General features: G+C 47.4%; 1 long non-coding RNA gene across 1 annotated transcript in view; it reads left to right on the forward strand.

Moving 5' to 3' along the window:
• The window catches only part of LOC128344718 (uncharacterized), a 32682-nt gene extending 23698 nt beyond the window's left edge, over positions 1-8984 (forward strand). The window contains exon 2 of the long non-coding RNA XR_008316003.1: positions 8761-8984. This is a non-coding gene — a long non-coding RNA (uncharacterized LOC128344718). The remainder of the gene's footprint in view (positions 1-8760) is intronic.
• The last annotated feature ends 304 nt before the right edge of the window (positions 8985-9288 follow it).

Genomic DNA, 9288 nt, shown 5'->3' on the forward strand with positions numbered 1-9288 from the left:
GTTCAGCCAGGCCTTTTGGAGCCAGCTGCCGCCAGGCGTGCTTACCTGGTGGTGGGTGGCTGCGGCAGCGGAGCGGGATGATCACTCCACCCACCTCCCAAACTATGACAGGTGAAGTTGGGACTGGTGCGCTGGAGATAGGTGGGCTGGAGGCAGGTGGGAGAGAAGGTGGCAAAAGATCTCCTCACCCAGTCCCACCTTCCTCCCAGATGAGGCAGATTGCACATGCCCAGTCTGCCTCATTTGGGAGGAAGGCAGGTCTGGGTGAGGAGCTCTTTCACCGCCTTCCCTCTTGCCTGCCTCCAGTGCGCCCGCCCTGCCCCCAACCTCACTTGTCATAGTTTGAGAGGCGAGCAGAGCTCTTGCCACCGTCCTGCTCCACCACCGCCACGCAGCAGCAACTTTAAAAGTAAAAAAAATAAAGTCAAAGTAAAAACAAAAGTAAAAAAGTGGGGGAAATTGAGTCCCAAACGGGACGAGCATTTCCCTGCAGGAAATAGCGACATCAGAGGCAGAGCCAACATTGTACGAATGGGTTCAAAGAACCCAGGCTGTGCCAAATTAGGGGCCACAAGCACCGCCCCAGACACGCCCCCCGCTTCTGACGTCAAATGCTGGGGTGTTATTTCGGTCCCAAACTGGACCGCGTGGTCCCATTTGGAGCCAAAATCGATCTGCACTGTGTTGGCAGTGCGGCCGGAGCGACTCTCTCTGCCTTAAAGGCAGGGAGAGCTGCTCCTGGTCCCACTGCCAACACAGCGGGGCCAATCGATCTCCCTCCCAAATGGGGCTGTGCGGCCCCGTTTAGGAGAGAGATCGGCCCGTGCTGCATCGGCAGCGTGGCCAGAATGGCGAGAGTCACTCCGGCCGCACTGCCAACACAGCAGTACATACCAATACCCTCTAACATTTCATTGATGAAAATAGGGAAATGCTTGTGAATGTGTAGTGGGTGGGCATGACAAAGCAATCTGGAGGTGTGGCATAGAAGTCTGACTACAAACATGCTAGGAATGCAAAGCAGAAAATAAAGTGCATGCAGAGCACAAGATTCCAGGTCACCAAAGCAGATGAGCCGGATATGGATTTCACTGGTTATGTAATGGACGAAGAAGAGGACCATAATTTATAGTTCTTCCCTTCATGCTGTCATAACTCCTTTCTTGCTCTCAGTCTTAATCCTCCAAGTACTTGTTTTTTTCCTGCAGACCGCCCCCCACCATCCTTGTAAATGATTATCCAGTAATTAACAGGCTGCCTCTGAATTAGCTTCCTCAGCCTTCACTCCTTTTTATTTAATGAGACACCCCTTCTTGCCATGAATCTTTTCAGCAGTGGAATAGTGAACTTAGTGTCCAAAGGCTTTTAAAGCAGGTAGTATCTTGCCTGTGTTGGTGGTCTTTGTCAGTAGCTCTGCTGAGAAACTGTGGGAGGAAAGGCCCAGAACCAACAGCACCATGAAGAATCTAGTGCAATGTCTGAACACCATACAACCCAAATAATTTCTGAACCTGTAAAACAAAGTGGAAGCTTCAGTGTTCTGGAAAAGTCAGATAACATGGCTTTGGGAGTTAAGAAATTAATGAAGATAGTTGTTTTTCTTTTCTTTATGCCAGTTCTGTATAGGTTAGGAGTGGGAAGCCCTTGACCCATTGCTCATAAAACAACAGGTAACACTAAGGAGGAAAGATACCACTAAGTCCAGGAGGATGCCATTATGGCTAACAGGTACCGTCAAGGAAGTCATAAAAGGGAAGAAGACTTCCTTCCAAAATTGGAAAGCCTGTCCAAATGATGAGAACAGAAAGGAACACAAACGCTGGCAAAAGAAATGCAAGGTGACAATAAGGGAGGCAAAAAGAGAGTGTGAGGAACATTTAGCCAAAAGTATCAAGGGGAATAACAAAAACTTCTTTAAATACATCAGAATCAGGAAACCTGCCAGGGAGGCAGTTGGACCACTAGACAATGAGGGAGTGAAAGGGGTTATTAAGGAGGATATGGAGGTTGCAGAGAAGCTGAATGAGTTCTTTGCATCCATCTTCATGGCAGAGGATACTGAGCATATACCTGTTCCTGAAGTAGGCTTTTCGGGGATGGAGGCTAAAGAACTGAGTCAGATAGAAGTGACAAGAAATGATGTTCTAAACTGTCTGGAAAAACTGAAAACTAACAAATCACCAGGTCCGGATGGCATCCACCCAAGAGTCCTCAAAGAACTCAAATGTGAAATTGCTGACCTCCTTGCTAAAATATATGACTTATCCCTGAAATCGGGCTTTGTACCAGAGGACTGGAGAGTAGCAAATGTAAACACTGATTTTCAAAAAGGGATCCAGGGGCGATCTGGGAAATTACAGGCCGTTTAGCTTAATGTCCGTTCCAGGCAAATTGATGGAAAGCATTCTCAAGGATAAAATTGTAAAGCACATAGAAGAACAGGCCATGCTGGGAGAGAACCAGCATGGCTTCCACAAAGGTATATCTTGCCTCACCAACCTTTTGGAGTTCTTTGAGAGTGTCAACAAGTGTGTGGATCAAGGTGATCCAGTTGACTTCCAAAAAGCTTTTGACTGTTTCCTGAAGATAAGGAAATTCCATGGGATAAGGGGACAAGTACATGTGTGGATTGCTAACTGGTTGAAAGACAGGAAACAGAGGGTGGGTATAAATAGAGAGTTTTCACAATGGAGGGAAGTAAGAAGTGGGGTCTCTCAGGGATCAGTACTGGGAACGGTGCTTTTTAATTTATTCATAAATAATCTAGAACTAGGGGTAAGCAGTAAGGTGGCCAAATTTGCAGATGATACCAAACTCTTTCAGGTAGTGAAATCCAAAATGGATTGTGAGGAGCTCCAAAAGGATCTCTCCAAACTGGGGGAGTGGCGGCAAAGTGTCAAATGCGGTTCAATGTTGGCAAGTGTAAGGTGATGCACATTGGGACGAGAAACCCTAACTTCAAGTATACGCTGATGGGATCTGAGCTGTCGGTGACTGACCAGGAGAGGGATCTTGGGGTCGTTGTGGATAGCTCGTTGAAAGTGTCGACTCAATGTGCGGCAGCTGTGAAAAAGGCCAATTCCATGCTAGGGATCATTAGGAAGGGGATTGAAAATAAAACGGCTAACATTATAATGCCCTTATACAAAACTATGGTGCAACCACACTTGGAGTACTGTGTACAATTCTGGTCACCACATCTAAAAAAGGACATTGTTGAACTGGAAAAGGTGCAGAAGAGGGCAACCAAGATGATCAAGAGCCTACGGCACCTTTCTTATGAGGCAAGACTACAACACCTGGGGCTTTTTAGTTTAGAAAAAAAGACGACTGCGGGGAGACATGATAGAGGTCTATAAAATCATGCATGGCGTTGAGAAAGTGGATAGAGAGAAATTCTTCTCCCTCTCACATAACACTAGAACCAGGGGTCATCCCATGAAATTGATTGCTGGGAAATCTAGGACCAACAAACGGAAGTACTTTTTCACACAATGCATAATCCACTTGTGGAATTCTCTGACACAAGATGTGGTGACAGCCAACAACTTGGATGGCCTTAAGAAGGGTGTTGATAACTTCATGGAGGAGAGGTCTATCAACGGCTACTAGTCGGAGGGCTGTGGGCCACCTCTATCCTCAGAGGCAGGATGCCTCTGAGTACCAGTTGCAGGGGAGTAAGAGCAGGAGAGAGGGCATGCCCTCTACTCCTGCCTGTAGGCTTCCAGTGGCATCTGGTGGGCCATTGTGTGAAACAGGATGCTGGAATAGATGGGCCTTGGGCCTGATCCAGCAGGGCTGTTCTTATGTTCTTAACCTATAAGAATGAGACACTCATGGGATATGCAAACAATGTGTTTACATCAGTCAAACAATGCACAACGGGGCCTGATTTTATGTGGCTGATAGAGGGACTAGGCTGATGCAAAGCACATCTGGTACCTTGTGGAAGAGGAATTGTTATGAAGCTGGTGGAGTGTCTTCTTAATGGGAAAAGATATGTATGAGGGCTAGAGAAATTCAAATTTAAATCCTCTCCGTTCCTGCAGAATCCTTAACTTTTAATACAATCCCTGCAGTCTATTTCAGACAATCTTTCCACCACCACCACCACCACCACCACCACCAGAGATGTATTAGCTTATATTTAAATGAAATGAGGAGATAAATGAAGGAGTTTTGTGTTCTGATGAGAAGTGAAAGAAAAGAGAGACCCCTGTGGACACTGCTGTGTGATATTCTAAATTCTTTAAGCAGGAGACCTGCAGGTTGCCATCAGACAAGGGATACATGCCACACAGCCCTTAGATGATCTTGCTCTTAAGCCATCCCATTCCTACCAGTGTCCATACAGTTGTTCTTAAAGGCATTTACTTGTCTGTTAAATCTCACTGGTTCTGGTGGAACTTCCTGGTTACTATACAAGTATTTAATATCAGAGGCTAATTGTGCCGAATGTCCAAGTATGCTGGTGAAAGAATGTACATTGGAAGTTGCTTTATGGAAATTATGGGGGAAATACAACGTTGTGGCAAAAGTCGTAGAGGCAAGGAGCATTATCTCCGGAAAGGGATTTGGGGCTTTATTTATTTATTTGGGGCTGGGAGAAGATGCAAGGAGAGCACTGAGATACTGGAAGTATCCTGGGGTGAAGGAGCCAAGGGAAGACTGGGCTCTGAGCCCTGAAACAGTGTTTGCCTCTTAAATGAATGCAGTTTGTTGACAGCTGAGTGTAATTATACGATGTTCGCTTTGAGGAACAGGTTTGCACATGTGTCTCCTGACAACACAGAGATGAGACAGCAGCAGCAAGGAAGAGCCCATCAGCTGCTCAGTGAATTGTGATAGAGTGGGGAGGATGTTTGGCACACGCTGTATAGCTCGGCTCCCCACCCCCCTTCTCCCTATCCATAATCCACTGGAATCATAGAGGCTTCCCTACAAAATATGTTTTTGGCTAATATATGCTACAATAAGTCTCAGAAGCATGTGCATTCTAGTCTGCAAAGCTTAAAGCCGCATCTAGATTTTTGGATTAAACAAATTAATGGGGTGGGGGGAGGGGGAATATGTAATTTAGTTCCATTTCCCTGGATTGACCAGGGTCCATGTTAGTTGATTGTAGGTCCTCTGGTCTCACTGCGTTTTGAGAGAATGAATTCTGATGGGAAATCTGGCAAAAGCTCCCTGCGTACAAATTTCAGCTATCCACAAAAAAGGTTCCTAGAGATCCCCGATGCGTAGTGTGTTCCCACTGTAGTGCAGCCTCCAAGCAAAGGCAAGTCCTCTTTTTCTAACCTTCCTCAGGCATTTCAAATGACTTATTCACTGTTTTCCCATTTTGAGCAGAGATTACTTTGATTTTCTGATACTGTAAGGTGCTAGGATATGTGTGTGTCTTCAGTAGGGCTCCCAGCAGACAGGCTCTGGCACCTTCCATCCTGTGCGACCCACTTAGTGCTTCTACCACAAGCTTTACAAGCCAAGGGCAGCCCTGCCATCTGACTGAGCTGACTTCAAGGGCTAATCCCTAGCTGTCCAGCAGGCCCTATAAAGCCCAATAGAGCTTGTTCCTCAGTATGAACAATCTGCCTTGCTGTACGCCCTTTCCCTTTCCATATGACTGATGCATCTAGAACGCAGTCACCTGCCTGCCTTGGACTAGGTGACCCACTTATCTGGCCCATTTAACTTTGACTGCTACTTCCAGAACCTGATCTCTGCCTCCCCTAGACTGCATTCATTTCCTCTAGCCCCAGTAGACTCACAGATGGCTTCCTGCTATCCTGGAACCTGACCATTTGGAGTTGAATCCCTGATGGAGTCTCACAGATACACATATCTTGAGGCACGAACATCTTAATTCTTATGGGACATAAGGAAATCTCATTGCTCGCTGGCACTTGTCTTGGAAAATGTTGCACAGAGTTTTAGTGCACACTAAATCAGAGCATTTGGGCGTCTGGGGTCACTAGAAGATATAAATATGACTTGCAGAACCTCCAGTCATCCACTAAATGAAATCTAGTTAAATGGCATGCATCTAAGCAGGATCCTCCATGCCCCTTAAAGATAATCCAGTTTTATCCAGAATCTGTTCATAATGATCCTTCCCATGCCATGCCAGAGGTGCCTGTAGGCAAGGAAAGAAGGAACCAGCCCAGATGGCTCAAGCATGTGAACTGTGTCATACGTTGCAGGGTAGGAGTACACAAAAACATTGCCAGGGATCAATTTACTCTCATCCATGGTAGCCAGACATTCAAGTTATTGTCTGAGATATTTAGCTGGACATCCATTTCTATAGCTGTTGGATGATATGTCAGGAAGTCTGATGGCTATGCAGAGGAAAGGTTAGTTTATAATTTTCATCTATGGCATGAATTCAGGCCACTTTAAAACACTGGAATCATTCTAGTTTAGGACCACTTTGTATGTCATGGTGACCATGCTCAAGCTTCCCAGGAAAGTTTCCATGTGGCTCTGTAGCATCTGAAAGCCACAACTCATGCATGCATCATCTGCCCTGTACGTGGAGCAGCATGGTCACTAGGAATTTATGGCACTGCAATGGAAATTTCCCATGCCACTCAGGTGAGCCATGCAGTGAGCTATTTGGATATGTTATACCCTGTGTGAAGTCACCATCTTGCCCAAGAATATCTCTGCAACTTCTGCATGGATGACACAAAACCCGTAAAATAGCTCTTAGCCTGATTTCAGTGGGACCAACAGTCTGGTTCTGTATTGGGGTGACCAACCTGTGGCTGTCCAGCTGTCGTGGGACTACAATTTATTGTGGCTGGCGATGATGGGAGTTGTAGTCCAACAGCAGCTGGAGAGGGTGACCACCTCTGTTCTATACTCTACTGGAGGCTGTGTTGGATAGGAAGACTGCAAATACCCTTGCTTTGGGTGGTGGTGGTATTAATACTTTATATCCTACATTTCCTGAGTGCCTAAATGCCTCAGCGATATCTTGGTTATCTTTACAATAACCATGTAAGGTAGTGCTGTACAATGATCTCCAAATCAGATGGAAGGGCTGAGATGAAGAAATAGTGGCTTGACCACCCACAAGTGCTCCAATTATGGAAGAAAAGGCAGGAGGCACCTAAATGAATTTTGGGTTCATTGCTCAGCCTCTAAGTCACTGTAGCCCACTAGCCCACTCGCCTCTACACCTCTGTTGCCAGATTTGGCTTTTTAAAAGCCAAATGTTGGGTTCCGGCCCATTTGACTCACGAGAATACCCCTGAGGTTCTGGCCACCCTGCTCTGCTCTACAATACAGTAGCTGACCTGGCACATTCTGTCCCCACGCCCTCCACCACTGAAGAATGCTACCCCCGTAAGGGGGCAAGGGGCCTTGAAGGCGAAGAGGAGTGGAGAGGGAGGCCCCCTTTGGGCCACATTTCAAGGCCCTCAGAACAACTTGGGGCCGCAGCAAAATACAACCATTGGGGATGTGACCATAGCTCAGTGGTAGAGCATCTGAGGTCCCAGGTTCCATCTCTGGCAATATCGCCAGGTAGGGCTGGGAAAGACTCCTGCCTGAAACCTTGGAGAGCTGCTGCCAGTCAGGGTAGACAACATTGAGCTAGATGAACCAAGGGTCTGACTCAGTATAAAGCCGCTGTCTATGTACCTATGTAATCATCTCTGGATGCCAGGGATTTATGAAGGCAAGAGCGGCAAGTTTAGACCCCAGCAGCTTGGTCCCACGATGATGTTTGGACCCTCGTCCTGCATCAGATGCCACGCTAGTGACCAAAGCATATCTACCCCTGTTTGCGCTGTTGCCGCCAAAATGGAAGCATAACATCTTGCTGGAAGTCAGATTCAGTCGGAGTATTTCTGAGGATTAGGTGGATTGTATGTCTCAGGGCAGGTGCTTTCTTTTCATTGGCTTTGCTGCTTGCAGACAAAAGAAGGAGGCCAGCTGCTGGCTGCTTTATAGTCAGGCCGTTGCTTTCCACTCAGCACCTGAACGGGGATGCCAGTGTAGCTGGACGGACACCCCCCCACACACCCCCCCCCAGCTTTTCCCTCCAGCAGCCTTAGCCCACCCAGCCAGCTCCCTCTGCAGATTTCGCACTCACCAGCACCACATGGGCAGGCTCAAAGAAAAGTGCCAGTGCACGGCCATTTGTGAAACGATGTCACCACCAGCCCAGCGACCACCCTGCGGCTTTTATCCTCTCAGCAGATTACACAGGGCCTTTATGTTTGGGGAAGATTTAGTTGGCAAGCTGAGGAACCCTCCTCCATGTGCTAGGCATGCTGTTGTGACTCCGGTGCTCTCTGCTTCAAAGCTGCTTAGCTTAGCCCGGCCTCCAGTGCCACTACACTAAACCTATTACCAGATGATTTGTATGGAGGGGTAGGGGGGGCTCAGTTCCACTAGTAAGACACGGCTGTGATTGTGGTGGCTTAACTCCTTATACTCTGAACGAGCCAACAAGGCCATTGTGACAGAGAGGGAAGAATACAAGAGCATGCAAAGGAGTGGGGGGGGGGAGAGGACCCACCAGTGACCTTCCTACACACAATTCACAAATGCGCTGCACACACCCACTCGCTTCCCCAACCAGGATTTGTGCCATTGTCCGCATCCCCTTGTTATTCAGACTGGGGCCTGGCTGTTAGGGGTGGGCGATTTGCAAAGGGAAATCCAGCAGTGAGTGGGTTAATCACTACTGAGCTTACTGTACCTCAACCAATTAAATAGCACAGCCCACTTTGATCTATTTGCTTGCAGTGACTGCAAAAGAGGCAGAAAGAGGGCTGGAGGAGGAGGGAGACCACTGTCGCAGCTACAATCCTGGCAGCACATCTGGAGAAAGGTCTGCAAAACGTTCGGATGCAAAGTGCCTACCAAGATGTTTGAAAGGTGTAGCCTAGCCTCTGTCATTCTTTGGAGCACCTGCCTCTATGGACAGCAAGGTTGTGCATTTGTGGATTAAATGTGGCATGTGTGTGTGATTATTCTTCTGTCCCACTTAACTATTGGCTAAACACCATTCATTACATAAGAGGCCTCCCATATCCCATAAGGAAACCTTACACTGTTCAAAAGGCATTTGTGTGGAAGTGGGGGGGGCATCCGTTCAAACACGTCAAAATTCTGCAGAGATGCACTCTGCTCCGATACGGCTAGGCCTCAAGACATCACATGCTCACAGACCACATCCACCCTGGATACCTCCAGAGAGCCCTCCGGAGTTCTCTCCTTCTGGCCCCTGTTTATTAATGGGGCCAGGGTCATCCTGACTTAGAAGCCCGTCTG

The sequence above is a fragment of the Hemicordylus capensis genome, chromosome 2, assembly GCF_027244095.1.
Source record: "Hemicordylus capensis ecotype Gifberg chromosome 2, rHemCap1.1.pri, whole genome shotgun sequence".
Lineage (NCBI taxonomy): Eukaryota > Metazoa > Chordata > Lepidosauria > Squamata > Cordylidae > Hemicordylus > Hemicordylus capensis.